Raw genomic sequence first — 18,647 nt, forward strand, 5'->3', positions numbered from 1 at the left:
GACAGTACCTGATGGCTGGAGACAGTTGCGGGCTCCTGCCCGTACCGACACTGTTGCCTGGAGTCTGTCCGGCTGGCTGCTTCTCTCCTCGGCGGCGGAGGGCGCGCTAGTGTGGGCGCTGCTGCTGCAGCGTTGCCACACTCAGCCGCTCGCTCCGGTCCTCTTGCGCTGCGGCTCCCCGGATAGCGGCGCCTCCTCTGCTTCCCCTGGCGCCGGCTCTCAGTCACGAATCCTCAGATTCTGCCGCTGCTTCTCCTCTCTCGCAGGACACCAATTCAGCACTCTCCCGGGTAAGCGGAGGCTCTCCAGGTCCTCTCCCTCTTCTCCTCCCAACACCTCCTATCCAGCCCTCGTGCTGGGACCTTTGACCCCGGACACCGCGCCTCCGCTTCACTTCCTCTCTTCACCCATACGTTCTTCAGGCTGTCAATTAGCCTGAAGCCACTTTTTCTCGCGCCCTCCAGTCCTCGGGGTATTAACCCCTGGAAGTCCGCTGTCTGGGCAGCCCTATGAAGTGGTTGCTTAGCAACCCTATTAACACGGTCCCGCTGGAAGAAGTGGGACAGGTTGGGGTGCCACACATGCGCAGTACCTACATTGGTACTGTGCACGCGCTGGTCCCAGAGCCTGTCATTTGTATTATACAGGCGCCGGGACCATGATGCCCTTCTATAGGCTGTTGCATAGAAGCTGGCCGCATGCGCAGTACAGATGTTTTGCGGGGCAATAGAGTGATACTCAGATGCATAGCCTATACTAGTCAGTCCTGGTGCCATATGTACATGCATGACCTGGCAAAGACAGGTGAGACTCTACCTCCTCTATCTACCCTGACTGCACGTCATTGGCCCTATGTCTATTTCTAAAAGTAAGGATTTTTTTGTGTGATTGGCTTAAACATAATAAAATAAAATAGTGGTTTCATGATCCCGGCATTTAAATGTAGAAAAGAGTTGTTGAGCTTGTCTCAAATATCTTTGACATGGGCACTTAATTTGAGAGGGACCCAGGGAATTTTCTACTCAGAGGAAGTTTAAATTTGGTTTCTCAGTAAAAAGTGAGGTGTGACTCAAGCAACGACAAAGCACTCAGCATGCAGATGTGTGCAGGGGAAAGCAATGTAATGAAATGATTATAACAAACAGACCACATCCATGAATGACACACAGGCTATTATCCCTTTACTCCCCTGAGTTCTCACACTATTAGAGTAACCATCCCGCGTGCAGTTACGGAACTGGTATTTGGAACATTGCTTTAATAGGATGAGCAGGTCATGGGGACATAGGTAGAAGACAGTACATAGCATGGACGTGCGGTGATGTAAATGGCTCAAGAGTCCCTGGCAAGTACCAGAGCCAGATATGCACACAATATATGAGCCATGAGCATTATACACATGGGTAGCAGTGTGTACTGCTAGAGATTCACTGAGTTTTGATAAGAGATGTGCAGAAAAGGTAACCAGGTGAGGCACTGCCTCACCTGCCATAGACTTTTTACTCCAGCGTTTTGACTATAAAAATGATTAGAATAATAAAAATAAGATTTTTTTTATAAGTTATTTGTATATTTGACATACTTTATCAATTCAAAATGCCGGCATATGCGGTACTATGACAGGAAAGGCTGTGCCTCACCTGCCTCACCCCACCGCACGCCACTGGTACATAGGCATGTTTGCATCTCTATTCCTGTAGCAGGAGTTAGCAATCCTTTGCTAGCAGTGTGTCCGCTGCAATCTAAATGTGCGAAGTCTATGGTAAAATAAGGAACAATTAAATAAAATGTTATATTGTTTTTGGAAATATATATTGTTATTAATTAACCCACAGGATCTGGTTCCCTTTTCCTCCATTCAAAATCATAACTCAAATCTGACCCGCCACCACCACCAAACACTTTCTTCCAAGGAGCCTTTATTCTCCACCACCTAACACCATTCCTCCATTTCACCCTCCCCACCAAACAACCAAGGCTGACCTTGCACAGCCATGACATACATCAGTAAGCCGACTGCTGGCATCCCATTCGCCGGTATGCTGACTGGATCTCTTAAATATTAGTGGAGTGTGGAGCCACTAGTGAAAACATAAATCTCTATTAATGTGATCCACTAGCATTAAAAACACATACAATTACATTTAGTTTTTCTAAAATTCTTTCAGGAAAAATTATATTATATTATGCAAAGCAACATAACATTCAGTTTCTTGGGAAATAACAAGCATAGCAGCTAATAATATTTGTGTAATGAAGTTTATGAATAGGAAATGAAGAATATAAATAAAATAATCACCATATACTAAATATGAATAAATTAAAAATTTAATTCTAAATATGAAAAGGAAGAATAGTATATTAGTGGAATAACTAAGTGGGGCTGTCATCAGGAATTTTGGGGTCCGGGAATCATTTTCAGTATGCCCCCCTCACTCGACGTACCATAACCCAGCTCCTGCTCCCCCATCTCCTCTTCTGCTGAGCTGCAGCCCGGAGGTCCTGGAGTGCAGGCTTCTTCAACTCAGGATGCCGGCGGCCACTTAAAATGCAACATCGGCTGGTGAGCCAATCAGAGCTTGCGTACCGACAGCCGATTTGGTACGCGAGCTCTGATTGGCTCAAAAGCCGGTGCAGCATTTTAATTGGCCACCGGTGTCCTGTCCCGGGACCTGCTTTGTTCAGAGCACTGAGTGCAGCACAGCAGAGGCAATCGGGGGGTTGCGTTGGGCAAAATGAGCTGCCCAGGCTTTTCCAGGGGCCTGGGACAGCTGTACCCACAGCACCAGCCTATTGGTGGCCCTGACCATCAGCAGCACATAGAGGTGGAGAAAGTACAGATTTACCAGGCAAAGGCCTCTGCAATGCTTCAAACACACGCAACCCAGAGAGCAGGTCTGAATCTGGCCCCATGTTACATTTACTACAAAGTCCAACCAATTGGCCCCTAACTGTCACTTTACAGGCTGTGTTTAAAAATCACATTAAAAAATCGCTTGGTTGCTACTTAAATCTCCTCAAGCGATATATATAAGCTCCTTAGTATAGAAATGCTCAGGTTGGCTTCCTATGTGAGTTGATGATGTCTGTCGGAGTAGGTTTTATTTTGATGAACATATCCTGGTTCTGGAATGAGAACAGGTTAGCTTGAATAATATTTTAAATTTTAAATTTGAGAAATAAAAGTTACTCTTCAAATAGAGCACCAAGGAAGCCCTATCCACCTTAGTAAGAAGCAACTATGGGGGTGATTCAGCTTCATTCGCAATTAAGTGAATTTGTCCCGTTCCAATGTTTTGGGGATTGCGCATGCGGCAGCTCCCTGTGTTAACGCCTTCGGCGAGTATCACATTCACTGAGGCATTCACACAGGTAGGGGAGGGAGGGTGAGGGGCATGCAGGTAGAGGCATCAGGGGAACACCCAGCCTTTATGGGCCTCCATATGAAAGTGATGGGTGTCCCCCTGGGAACACAGGCCGGCCGATGCCTGCCAGGGGTCGGCGGCTCACATGACATCAGCACCCGCTCCCTCTTCGGCATACTCCAATGGAAATAAAAGTCTGTTTAGACTGACTTTATTTCCGAAGGGGAGAGAAATCATTCAATGGTCGGCGATCCTCAAATGATTTCTCTCCCCTTCGCTACATGCGAGGGGATGTGTTCTCGTACACATCCCCTCGCATGGTACGGGAGGGAGGGGCGGCTGGCATTCGGCCCGGTGGCGGGAGGCATTAAACCATTTGCTAAGCAGAAAACGATCCCTGCTTAGCGATCGGAACTGAAACAGCCCTATGTCCTTTTCAGTTTGATTTGTACATGTTAATTTAAAGTAGTTACTTCTCTTAAAATTATATACAGTAGTCATGGCCGATGGCACTGTAGGCAAAACCTCTCATTACCGCACCTACGCACCAATACCGAACCTCCAGAACATCAGCAGAAAGTGTAGAGGTGGCATCTTAGAATGTCAACGCCGGCCGTTTGCATTAAGCTTAACAAGGATGCCTCTCTTAGGGCCTTATTCGAGTTCACTCTTTCTGACAAAATCCTTCTTAGATGGACAAAACCATGTGCACTGCAGGGGGGCAGATGTAACATGTGCAGATAGAAATAGATTTGGTGATTTTTTTGGTGATTCTTTGCAGGGTAAATACTGGCTGCTTTATTTTAACACTGCAATATAGATCTCACTTTGAAGTAAAACCCCACCCAAATCTAATTAGATATGCACAAGTTACATCTGCCCCCCTGCAGTGCACATGGTTTTGTCCATCTAAGAAGGATTTTGGGCCTTATTCTGGTTGGAGCGGCCGGGCCGTACGCGCACGTCCCGGGGTTTTTAATGATCTGCGCATGCGTACATTCGCTAAACACTCCACAACGCTTACGGCCGGGTCTCTACGTGCGAAAAAACCTGTACGCGAGTGTACGGGCATTGGGGGCGGCATAGGGGCGTGATGAGGGGTGCGGCCGAAATAATGAGGGAAAATGGGCGTAAATATGGGCGTACACGGGGGTGTGCACCAAAAATGAGCGGTGCTACTACCGCACGATCGACTAAAGCACCGTTCATTTCGGACACAAAACAGGCGGCCGCCAACCGCCATCTCAAACCACCCCTACAGATACCGCATGTCAGCGTGCGCCTGGGTTAGCTAATTTACGCGGATTACTACCAAACACATACACCTGAATGTAATAAGCAATGCTGCAGTCTATTAAGTCCAAACCATGATTTCACTACCTGCAAGCCACACACATCACTCTAACACATTGGAAGCTTATCTCCTATATATTTGGCTACATCTGTCACTCAAAGTGGGTGTCTGTGTCTATAACGCTCTGTTCCTGGACTTTCCTCTTAATGTGTGATTGCCTTCATCTGTGCTGAACACCTTTCTGAGAAATTAACCTGTTTAAAACAGGTGATGGCAATCATACATTAAGGGGAAGTCTAGAAACAGAGCATTGTGTCCCTCCTGGAGAGGGTCATGTTGGGAGGTATGTGACAGAGAACCAGCCCAGTGAGCCCACAGACAGTGCAGACACCCACTGCCTTCCCATGTTGCCCAGCACTGCTACTCCACAGCCACCAGGTGAGCGCCCCCCTCCCGCGATTTGCGGCAAAACCTCCCCCCCCGTGCGCCCCCCGCGATTCGCGGCAAAAACACCCGCTCCCCCGCGACCCCCCCTACCGCGATTCGCAGCAAAAACACCCCCGCGGACCCCCCCTCCCGCGATTCGCTGCAAAAAGAACCCCCCCACGACCCCTCCCGCAATTCGCGGCATAACCACCACCCCGCGACCCTCCCCTCCTGCGAATCGCGGCAAACCCTCCCCCGTGACCCCCCCCCCGATTCGCGGAAAAAATACCCCCCCGCGACCTCCCTCCCGCGATTCGCGGCAAAAAGAACCCCCCCGCAACCCCCCCTTGCACGATTGGCGGCACCCCCCCTGCGACCCCCCTCCCGCGATTCGCGGCACACCCCCCCCCCCCCGCAATTCGCAGCAGCCCCAGGATTAAATGGCACATGCAAAACACTGACATGGCTATGGTCGACAATGAAAAAGGTTGACATGAGTTTTTGAAGATTTATTTTTAATTTTTTTAATTTTTTCATATTCATTGTCATGTGTCGACATGGACACCAATGAAGTGGCACACTTATGTCAACATTTACATGTGTTGACCTTTCTGTGTTGATTTTTTCTTGTGGCGATTCGCGTCACACCCCCCCGCAACCCCCCCTCCCGCGATTCGCGGCACCCCCCGTGACCCCCCACCTGCCGCAATTCGCGGCAACCCGTCACCGGAATCCCTGTGAACCCCGCCCTCCCGCGATTCGCGGCACCCACCCCCGCGACCCCCCCTCCCGCAATTAGCGGCACCCCCCCGTGATTCGCGGCAGCTCCAGAATTAAATTGCACATGGAAAACACTGACATGGCTATGGTCGACAATGAAAAAGGTTGACATGAGTTTTTGAAGTTTTTTTTGTCATTTTTTGAATATTTTCATATTCATTCTCATGTGTCGACATGGACACCAATGAAGTGCCACACTTATGTCAACATTTACATGTGTTGACCTTTCTGTGTTGATTTTTTTCTTGTGGCGATTCGCGTCACACCCCCCGCATCCCCCCCTCCGGCGATTCGCGGCACCCCGGCACCCCCCTGCGACCCCCCCCCCCCTCCCGCAATTCGCGGCAACCCCCCACCGGAACCCCCATGAACCCCGCTCTCCCGCGATTCGCGGCACCCACCCCCCGCAACCCCCCCCTCCCGCAGATCGCGGCACCCCCCGCGATTCGCGGCAGCCCCAGGATTAAATGGCACATGCAAAACACTGGCACGGCTATGGTCGACAATGGAAAAGGTTGACATGAGTTTTTGAAGTTTTTTTTTCATTTTTTGAATATTTTCATATTCATTCTCATGTGTCGACATGGACACCAATGAAGTGCCACACTTATGTCAACATTTACATGTGTTGACCTTTCTGTGTTGATTTTTTCTTGTGGCGATTTGCGTCACACCCCCCCCCCCACAACCCCCACTCCTGCGATTCACGGCACACACACACACACCTCCCCCGCGATTCTCGGCACCCCACCCCGTGACCCCCCCCTCCCGTGATTCACGGCACACCCCCGCGACCCCCCCTCCCATGATTCGCCGCAACCCCCGCCCCGTAACCCCCCCTCCCGCGATTCGCGGCACCCACCCCCGCGACCCCCCCTCCCGCAATTCGCGGCACCCCCCCGCGATTCGCGGCAGCTCCAGAATTAAATTGCACATGGAAAACACTGACATGGCTATGGTCGACAATGAAAAAGGTTGAAGTTTTTTTGTCATTTTTTGAATATTTTCATATTCATTCTCATGTGTCGACATGGACACCAATGAAGTGCCACACTTATGTCAACATTTACATGTGTTGACCTTTCTGTGTTGATTTTTTTCTTGTGGCGATTCGCGTCACACCCCCCGCAACCCCCCCTCCGGCGATTCGCGGCACCCCCCTGCGACCCCCCCCTCCCGCAATTCGCGGCAACCCCCACCGGAACCCCCATGAACCCCGCTCTCCCGCGATTCGCGGCACCCACCCCCCGCAACCCCCCCTCCCGCAAATCGCGGCACCCCCCGCGATTCGCGGCAGCCCCAGGATTAAATGGCACATGCAAAACACTGGCACGGCTATGGTCGACAATGAAAAAGGTTGACATGAGTTTTTGAAGTTTTTTTTTCATTTTTTGAATATTTTCATATTCATTCTCATGTGTCGACATGGACACCAATGAAGTGCAACACTTATGTCAACATTTACATGTGTTGACCTTTCTGTGTTGATTTTTTCTTGTGGCGATTTGCGTCACACCCCCCCCCCCCACCCCACCCCCCCCCACAACCCCCACTCCTGCGATTCACGGCACACACACACACACCTCCCCCGCGATTCTCGGCACCCCACCCCGTGACCCCCCCTCCCGTGATTCACGGCACACCCCCGCGACCCCCCCTCCCATGGTTCGCCGCAACCCCCGCCCCGTAACCCCCCCTCCCGCGATTCGCGGCACCCACCCCCGCGACCCCCCTCCCGCAATTCGCGGCACCCCCCCGCGATTCGTGGCAGCTCCAGAATTAAATTGCACATGGAAAACACTGACATGGCTATGGTCGACAATGAAAAAGGTTGACATGAGTTTTTGAAGTTTTTTTTTTCATTTTTTGAATATTTTCATATTCATTCTCATGTGTCGACATGGACACCAATGAAGTGCCACACTTATGTCAACATTTACATGTGTTGACCTTTCTGTGTTGATTTTTTCTTGTGGCGATTTGCGTCACACCCCCCCCGCAACCCCCACTCCCGCGATTCACGGCACACACACACCCCCCGCGATTCTCTGCACCCCACCCCGTGACCCCCCCTCCCGTGATTCACGGCACACCCCCCCCGCGACCCCCCCTACCATGATTCGCCGCAACCCCCGCCCCCGTAACCCCCCTCCCGCGATTCTCTGCACCCCACCCCGTGACCCCCCCTCCCGCGATTCTCTGCAATCCCTCCCCTCCCACGATTCGCAGCATCCACCCCCCACAACCCCCCCCCTCCTGCAATTCGCGGCACCCCCCGCGACCCCCCCTCCCGCGATTCGCGGACACCTAAGTTGCAATACAGGGCATCTTTCATACAATTCTAACCATATTTCTCATATACAAACGTTCACAAATTAAGGGGGCGCAGCCCCTTACGACGGTGTGAAGAGCGCCCGTAGGGCGCGATGAATCACCTAGTCTTTCTATACTTCTCTACATTTAAAGGTTTGTTTAAATTGAGGTAAGAATCTTTGTAAGACCTGCTTATATATGCTAAGGTAGGTATTTGTTAAACAGTTATACACATTCACTACGTGCTTTCATAGACTTTACACAGTAGCACACTCAATCGACACAAGTCGACATGTGTCGACGTGTTCACTCTAATACAAACATAGGTTTTGTATTTATGATACAATAACATAAACCACATCTAACACCTACAAAGGATGTTTCAGCAATGTTTTAATCCCATGGCCACTATTTTGCACATTAATTAATTCAATCAATTAATTAATTTTCATAATTATAGTTGAAAGGCAACATTTGCAGGTCCATATATATGAAGGGCATGTCAGCGTACACGGACGTACGCTCACTCTCACGAGCGGTGACATAAGCTGACTTTTCTATTGAAAACAATAGGGACCCGTCCGTGCAAGCTGGCGTACGCTCAGATCTCCGCAAGAAGGCGGTGGGAAGACGGACGAGAGACGTCCGTAAACGGCGGCGTACGCTCAGTTGTACGCCAGTTGTCGGAGTGTAAGGGCTGGCCCGTCCGTGTACGTTGGCGTACGCTCATTAGTACGCCACTCCCCTTCTACGTTGTTTATGCCCGTACGTATGCGGCAGAGTTGTGGGTGGACTTCACCCCAACGGCCGCGTACGGCTAGCGTACGTTAATTCCGAACGTACGCACGTTTGGCCGCTCCGATCAGAATAACCTCTTTTGTCTGAAAGAGTGAACTCGAATAAGGCCCTTAGAGTCATCCTTAATTCTGTGATCGTCAGACTCAGGGCCCCCCAGGTTCTGGAGCCTCTAGGCCGCTGCCTAAATCTGCCTAATGGTAGAGCCAGTCCTGACAGTAGTTAGAAACAGCTATAATTGCTTATTGGATTCATAAGGGGAATTAAGTATACAAAATAGACAGTATTCAGAAGATAGGTCAGCAGTGTCTAGATAGACATTTAATAGGTTGACACCAAAAAATCAACATGCACATTGTCAACATTGACAAAATGTCAACACAAGCAAAAGGTAGACAAGATATAATGAGTGACATTTAATAGGGAGTGAGTTTCTGTTTTTGGCGATTTTTCACGCAAAAACGGCCGAAATCGCACGTTTTTCAGAAATCGCCAACTTAATGAGATGCAAATTGCGGCAAAAATTGCACTTTTTGCCGCGAATACGCACATTCTGAAGTGGCGATTTCTCAATTCGCATCCAGATGTTTTCCCATTGAAAAACATACAATTCGCAAATTTAATGGGGTGCGAATTTGGAAATCGCCAAACAAAAATGTGCAAAAATCGCCCAAAAAAATAGACCAGGTTCTGACTGGCGAATTTGTCAGAAACATGCACAGATCATTGCGACCTGTGCATGGTTCTGGTGTAAAAAAAAAAAGGTAAAACAAAAAAGTGAAGAAAAAAAACTGCGTGGGGTCCCCCCTCTTGAGCATAACTAGCCCCGTGCTCAAAGAGCCGGTCCTGGTTTCATAAAATCACAGGGACAAACAAGTTGGGGTTTCCTGGATTTTATAAAACCAGCACCAGGCTCAAGGGCCGGTCCTGGTTCCCAAAATACGGGGGACAAAATGAGTAGTATTTCAAGAACCAGCACCGGGCTCAACCAGCCAGCAGGGTAACACCACGCCACAGTACTTTTATCCCAAAGCCTGTAACATGCAAGACTTAGTACTTTTGTCCGAGTTTTAATATTACATAATTGCCAATTAACTGTTTAGCTGAACAAGTGTTGCCCATCACAATGGCCTGGATCTCCAGTTTTATAGTAACAGTGGCTTATACGGATTTGTAAAATGTAAGCATCTCCTATATATTTGGCTACATCTGTCACTCAAAGTGGGTGTCTGTGTCTATAACGCTCTGTTCCTGGACTTTCCTCTTAATGTGTGATTGCCTTCATCTGTGCTGAACACCTTTCTGAGAAATTAACCTGTTTAAAACAGGTGATGGCAATCATACATTAAGGGGAAGTCTAGAAACAGAGCATTGTGTCCCTCCTGGAGAGGGTCATGTTGGGAGGTATGTGACAGAGAACCAGCCTAGTGAGCCCACAGACAGTGCCAGACACCCACTGCCTTCCCATGTTGCCCAGCACTGCTACTCCACAGCCACCAGGTGAGCGCCCCCCTCCCGCGATTTGCGGCAAAACCTCCCCCCCCCGTGCGCCCCCCCGCGATTCGCGGCAAAAACACCCGCTCCCCCGCGACCCCCCCTACCGCGATTCGCAGCAAAAACACCCCCGCGACCCCCCCTCCCGCGATTCGCTGCAAAAAGAACCCCCCCACGACCCCTCCCGCAATTCGCGGCATAACCACCACCCCGCGACCCTCCCCTCCTGCGAATCGCGGCAAACCCTCCCCCGTGACCCCCCCCCCGATTCGCGGAAAAAATACCCCCCCGCGACCTCCCTCCCGCGATTCGCGGCAAAAAGAACCCCCCCCGCAACCCCCCCTTGCACGATTGGCGGCACCCCCCCTGCGACCCCCCTCCCGCGATTCGCGGCACACCCCCCCCCGCAATTCGCAGCAGCCCCAGGATTAAATGGCACATGCAAAACACTGACATGGCTATGGTCGACAATGAAAAAGGTTGACATGAGTTTTTGAAGATTTATTTTTAATTTTTTTAATTTTTTCATATTCATTGTCATGTGTCGACATGGACACCAATGAAGTGGCACACTTATGTCAACATTTACATGTGTTGACCTTTCTGTGTTGATTTTTTCTTGTGGCGATTCGCGTCACACCCCCCCGCAACCCCCCCTCCGGCGATTCGCGGCACCCCCGTGACCCCCCACCTGCCGCAATTCGCGGCAACCCGTCACCGGAATCCCTGTGAACCCCGCCCTCCCGCGATTCGCGGCACCCACCCCCGCGACCCCCCCTCCCGCAATTAGCGGCACCCCCCCGTGATTCGCGGCAGCTCCAGAATTAAATTGCACATGGAAAACACTGACATGGCTATGGTCGACAATGAAAAAGGTTGACATGAGTTTTTGAAGTTTTTTTTGTCATTTTTTGAATATTTTCATATTCATTCTCATGTGTCGACATGGACACCAATGAAGTGCCACACTTATGTCAACATTTACATGTGTTGACCTTTCTGTGTTGATTTTTTTCTTGTGGCGATTCGCGTCACACCCCCCGCATCCCCCACTCCTGCGATTCACGGCACACACACACACACCTCCCCCGCGATTCTCGGCACCCCACCCCGTGACCCCCCCTCCCGTGATTCACGGCACACCCCCGCGACCCCCCCTCCCATGATTCGCCGCAACCCCCGCCCCGTAACCCCCCCTCCCGCGATTCGCGGCACCCACCCCCGCGACCCCCCCTCCCGCAATTCGCGGCACCCCCCCGCGATTCGCGGCAGCTCCAGAATTAAATTGCACATGGAAAACACTGACATGGCTATGGTCGACAATGAAAAAGGTTGAAGTTTTTTTGTCATTTTTTGAATATTTTCATATTCATTCTCATGTGTCGACATGGACACCAATGAAGTGCCACACTTATGTCAACATTTACATGTGTTGACCTTTCTGTGTTGATTTTTTTCTTGTGGCGATTCGCGTCACACCCCCCGCAACCCCCCCTCCGGCGATTCGCGGCACCCCCCTGCGACCCCCCCCTCCCGCAATTCGCGGCAACCCCCACCGGAACCCCCATGAACCCCGCTCTCCCGCGATTCGCGGCACCCACCCCCCGCAACCCCCCCTCCCGCAAATCGCGGCACCCCCCGCGATTCGCGGCAGCCCCAGGATTAAATGGCACATGCAAAACACTGGCACGGCTATGGTCGACAATGAAAAAGGTTGACATGAGTTTTTGAAGTTTTTTTTTCATTTTTTGAATATTTTCATATTCATTCTCATGTGTCGACATGGACACCAATGAAGTGCAACACTTATGTCAACATTTACATGTGTTGACCTTTCTGTGTTGATTTTTTCTTGTGGCGATTTGCGTCACACCCCCCCCCCCCACCCCACCCCCCCCCACAACCCCCACTCCTGCGATTCACGGCACACACACACACACCTCCCCCGCGATTCTCGGCACCCCACCCCGTGACCCCCCCTCCCGTGATTCACGGCACACCCCCGCGACCCCCCCTCCCATGGTTCGCCGCAACCCCCGCCCCGTAACCCCCCCTCCCGCGATTCGCGGCACCCACCCCCGCGACCCCCCTCCCGCAATTTGCGGCACCCCCCCGCGATTCGTGGCAGCTCCAGAATTAAATTGCACATGGAAAACACTGACATGGCTATGGTCGACAATGAAAAAGGTTGACATGAGTTTTTGAAGTTTTTTTTTTCATTTTTTGAATGTTTTCATATTCATTCTCATGTGTCGACATGGACACCAATGAAGTGCCACACTTATGTCAACATTTACATGTGTTGACCTTTCTGTGTTGATTTTTTCTTGTGGCGATTCGCGTCACCCCCCCCCCGCAACCCCCACTCCCGCGATTCACGGCACACACACACCCCCCGCGATTCTCTGCACCCCACCCCGTGACCCCCCCTCCCGTGAATTACGGCACACCCCCCGCGACCCCCCCTACCATGATTCGCCGCAACCCCCGCCCCCGTAACCCCCCTCCCGCGATTCTCTGCACCCCACCCCGTGACCCCCCCTCCCGCGATTCTCTGCAATCCCTCCCCTCCCACGATTCGCAGCATCCACCCCCCACAACCCCCCCCCTCCTGCAATTCGCGGCACCCCCCGCGACCCCCCCTCCCGCGATTCGCGGACACCTAAGTTGCAATACAGGGCATCTTTCATACAATTCTAACCATATTTCTCATATACAAACGTTCACAAATTAAGGGGGCGCAGCCCCTTACGACGGTGTGAAGAGCGCCCGTAGGGCGCGATGAATCACCTAGTTGTGTTATTATACTCCTATCTAAATTAACATAAACAGTAACAGTGACGCAGTGTTGCTATATAATAAATTTAAACATCACATTCTTTCCTGGTGTTTGCTTTGTATTTTGTATTTGGGGTTCTTTGGTCCCCTGCCCTGCCGCGACAGGAAGACTACAAAAAAGGACATTCCAGAGCCATGTATGATCTGCACTACACACTCAACACCCACCACTAGGGGTGTCACCCTTACTTTTCGCTGCTCTCCAGTCTCTATGGTCCGATACGGTTATTGAGCGCTCAGCCACATACACATTGGTAGAAGAGGCTGCTGACACTTGGGATGCGTAATAGCTCTATTCCGTGATCCCATATACTACATATTGTTGCCCAACCACAGTAAAATTACACTATCTACTACTGCTGTTTTAGTCATAAATTGTTCTGATCCAAAGTTGATTGAAAAGGGTTTTTGGGCAACTGGAAAAGCCCCATGGTTTACATATGGGCATAGCCACCAGCAATGAAATGGCATGTGTGGCAGTTTCAAACCCAGCCAAAACCCATACCAGAAAATGTATGTAAGCAAATGTCTCATTGGTTACTATGGATTGAATGGAGATTTAAACAGCAGAACAATATTATTAAATAACTCTGTAAATAAAAAAAAATAAGATTGACATAGGGGATTTATCTAATACACACCTCACAACTGTATGATTCACCTCTTTAATCTTAATCATAAAATATTTGAAATATGAAGTAACCACATTATTTATTGTCTAATGAACAATGGGTATAATCTCATAAGGATATTGGATCAAAGAAGATTTTGTTTTATTATGTGGTAAGTTGTTCTTCATTTGTTGATTAATAATACAGGCTTGTTTTTTTTTCTCTTTTAATCAGAATGTTTTTGCCCACAAGTGATACTCTAGCACAGAGATGTTGTAAACCGATAGAGCAAACAGAAGTACTGTACGTGCAATATAAGCAGTCTGATTAACAACTTGTGCATGCTAATAAACCCTATATAAGGCTGAATTATTTAATTTGCTGAAGGGTAAAATACAAGAAATAGCAGAGCTACCACACATGAAAGCTTGAATGCTGTTATTAAATTTTCACATTTCAATACATTTTATATATGTGTGTGTGTATATATATATATATGTGTACAGGTTATGCTGTCCGTCTGATTAAGGGGGTTACCCCGAAACTGTAGCACTGAATAAACAGTTTGCATTCTTTCACAAATCCTGGAGTGCGGGTGATTTTTCCCCCAGGGTTAGTTATCACCTAAGTGTATGCATTATTCAGAGAAGGCACCCAGGTACTTATTACAGTTTGTCGGATTAGGTCACTGTTGGCAGCAGACATAAAACAAATGGTTCGTGATGATTATTATTAATATTACGTTTTTTATATAGCGCAACATATTCATTGCTTTTACAATTTGAAACAACGGTGGAAGAACAAACCTGGTAATAACAGACAGTTGTAGAGTAGGAAGGTTCACATTATGCTACACAGTGCCCCCAGTTCTCACTATGCTACACAGTGCCCCCAGTTCTCAATATGCTACACAGTGCCCCCAGTTCTCACTATGCTACACAGTGCCCCCAGTTCTCACTATGCTACACAGTGCCCCCAGTTCTCACTATGCTACACAGTGCCCCCAGTTCTCACTATGCTACACAGTGCCCCCAGTTCTCACTATGCTACACAGTGCCCCCAGTTCTCACTATGCTACACAGTGCCCCCAGTTCTCACTATGATACACAGTGCCCCCAGTTCTCACTATGCTACACAGTGCCCCCAGTTCTCAATATGCTACACAGTGCCCCCAGTTCACATTATGCAACACAGTGCCCCAGTTCAAATTATGCTACACAATGCCCGAAGTTTGCATTTTGGTACACAGTGCCTCAGTTCACATTATACTACACAGTGCCCCAGTCCAGATTATGTGACATAGTACCCCAAGTTTACATTATGCTACACCGTGTCTCCAGTTCACATTGTGGAGGTCATTCTGATTTACACTCACCATTGCGAATTCGCAATGGTGAGCGATGGTGATGGACTGCGCATGGTGCAGCCCATCTGTAACAATAGATTCGCCGGCTCATTCGCATGGAGCAGTGCTGACAGGGGGCACGTCCATGGGATTGCCCAGTGTTTCATGGGCGTTCCCATGAAAACCCTGGGTGTTCCCATGGTGCTTCGCTCGGGTGCTAATTTCACCGGATGCCAGCTGCCTGTCCAGTTATGTAGCTGTTATATTCTTGCTGGGGGTGGGGGAGGGGGGGGGGAATCAGAGATACAGTATACACATTCACAATGATCCTTATGGCTGTGTTCATTCTCAAATAAGGCTTCTCCTTGCAACTTATATGGGTATAATATGGTCACTAGGTATACAAGCATTAGGTTGACAGTCATTAGGTCATTGGCTATATATATATATATATATATATATATATATATATATATATATATAATGACAGGCAGACGGGTGGCACTCCAGAAAAAATGACAATACTCAAACGGTCAGGTGATCCAACGTTTCAAATGTTATTACAACATTTTTCATCAGGGTGTAACACCCTGATGAAAAATGTTGTAATAACATTTGAAACGTTGGATCACCTGACCGTTTGAGTATTGTCATTTTTTCTGGAGGGCCACCCGTCTGCCTGTCATTATATATTGGAGTGGGTTTCATCCCCCTCTCCTGGGAGGGCACCCGATCTACTTTCTTTCTGCTGCATGGAGTGCCGGCCACCTTCTGGACCCTCTATATATATATATATATATATATATATATATATATATATAATTAACGATGTACACACTAGATAATATTATAAGAGATATCACTCAGAAAAGGCCTCCTGAGTGATTCCTTTCAGAATATCCTCTACTGTGTATTGGGTTTAACTTACTGCTTTGCAGCTCATATACGTGTGACAGTTCTCTATAATTATCTGTTAATAAATGGGAGAGATACAAAATACAGAAGGTATGACTCAAGGGTGCGCAATAAAACCAAAGTGCTGCTATACACAGATCCACAGAGTAGAAACACCTTAGATTACTCAATACGTGATAAACTCAAATGGGAGTGTACATTAAGGTTGTATGAATGTAATTAAGGGCAGTGCTTATTGCACTGGTATAATACTTCCTGATGTGCCTCATTAATGAGGCAAAGCTGGAAGGAACATGAACAAGATGTATTAACATCTTGCCGGCACAGTGGGGGAGTGTAAACTTCCCCCTTCGGGTATGCCCCCTGCTGTCCCTGCACTGTCTCTTCCTCCAGGCCGGCTCTTCTGGGTATGTGCAAGATTTCTCTACTCACACAAAATTTCCTGCGCAGCCTGAAGACGGCAGCAGGGACAGCGCTGCCCCTGCTGTAGGGATAGGGCATCGCCACCCTGCAGCTGTCAAAGTCCATAGCTGCAGGAGGCAGTATGGTCAGCGTTGCTGACTGTTCATACATTTGCTCTGCTTATCGGCCTGCCAGCACCACTGTCATTTACCCAATACCAGCCACTTCAACCGTGAGGGAGAAATGGTATCAGCACACAAACCCCTTCTCGCCCATACCGCAGCACCATACATTTTCCCCAGTGTGATCTATTTTTTCCTGTGGGGGCAAATGTGTGTATTTTTTTTTTCCTGTGATGACCAATGTCTGGGGTGCATTCTTTTCCTGAAAGGCCATGCCTATTTTTTGGCTGCACGCACAAGTGTTTCTTGATATGCTACATTTTTTCAATTTTCAAGGGGGATTTTTACTGGTCTAACTGGGAGCCATAAGGGGGTTTATTTATTAAGATGGGAGTTCTATTGAAGATGGGATGTCGCTATTGGCAACCAATCAGATTCTATCTATTATCTTCTACACCAGGGGTGGCCAACCCGCGGCTCACGAGCCGCATTCGGCTCTTCCCCTCACAATGTGTAGCTCCAGCGCCACCGGGACATGGCAGTGGGAGCACAAAGAGTGACCCGGCGGCTCGCACATGCGCTGTCGCGCTAGGAAGACGTCTTTCATTACCCTGTAACTGGTGCTGTGCTGATGCCAGCATCCTCCTAGCACGACAACGCATGTGCCGGCCGTCGGGTCACTCATTGTGCTCCGCCTCCTACTGCCATGTCCTGGCGGCGCTGGGACAACACCTACGTCTCCGGCTCCTACACTGCGTGCTGCGCCACCATCTGCCATTCTGAAAGATATGGCGCTCTGGCTGGATAGGTGAAACTGGCGTATCGGCTCTTTGTCTAACAAGAACCAATTTTTCGGCTCATTGCTGCTGATTGGTTGGCCACCCCTGTTCTACACTGTGCTAAATAGCAAGTAGATTCTGATTGGTTTTATGGGCAACTTCTATAGAACTCCCATCTTAGTAATTAAAACCTATATTGTCTAGAAACATCCTTATAGCAATATACTGTATATCTTCACAAAACTATACTAAATTTGAGGATATTTCTAATCCAACAATAATTTGAGTAAAACACAAATACTGTAAAGTGAATTTATTATTGCTATTGTCTGAGACCGATTAGTGGATTAGTGCCCTTGGTGCACACTAGGCATCACATTTTTATTTGCACAGTGAATCTATAATTGCCTAGATATTTGTATAACTGGGCTCCCAGAGGGGATTGTCTTTCATTCAATGGTTAGTTGTGCTGCCGGTAACTTTGCATAGTTTTGTTTGTGTATTTGCATCTGCAACATCTCATGAGTGCACGATAATCTTCCAGGTTCTTCATTTAAATATTATTTGGTGAGAACTGTTCTATGAATGTTTACAATGCGGTATAGTATATGTGATTTGTCCTAGATATGCCCAATTCTCAGTAATTGAGAGGTAATTGCTGAAATTGCTCATCTTAGTAGCATGTCAAGTATTCTCCATCTGTTACATCTATACCCTCATACACAGACACAATTTAAAACCTACTTTAAGGATACATTGAGGGTTGTGTTCATTGCTAGCATTACACCTACTGTATCTATACTAAGTGCAAATGTGCACATTCTTTGAAGTAGCTGCATATTATTAAGAGAACACTTGTCTTACATTTCATTTCTGCAGTATTTACCTTAGACTCCACTTAATGTAGGGTACACACCACGACGACCCGCTCACGATGCACATCGTGAGCGGGTCGTCAGTGTCTCCTCCGACCCGTTCTCTGTGACGCGGGGGGGCACGACCCGCTCACGATGTGCACCGTGAGCGGGTCCGATCCGATGGCGACCCGCACCCGGCTGTATGGTCGTTCTTCAGATCCTACCTGCAGGTAGGATCTGAATAACGACCGACCCGCGGGGCCGCGCATCGGATCGGGATCGGACCAGAACAGGGAAAAAAAGGGCCCAAT

This window comes from Crinia signifera, chromosome 1 (assembly GCF_055691185.1).
Source record: "Crinia signifera chromosome 1, ASM5569118v1, whole genome shotgun sequence".
NCBI lineage: Eukaryota > Metazoa > Chordata > Amphibia > Anura > Myobatrachidae > Crinia > Crinia signifera.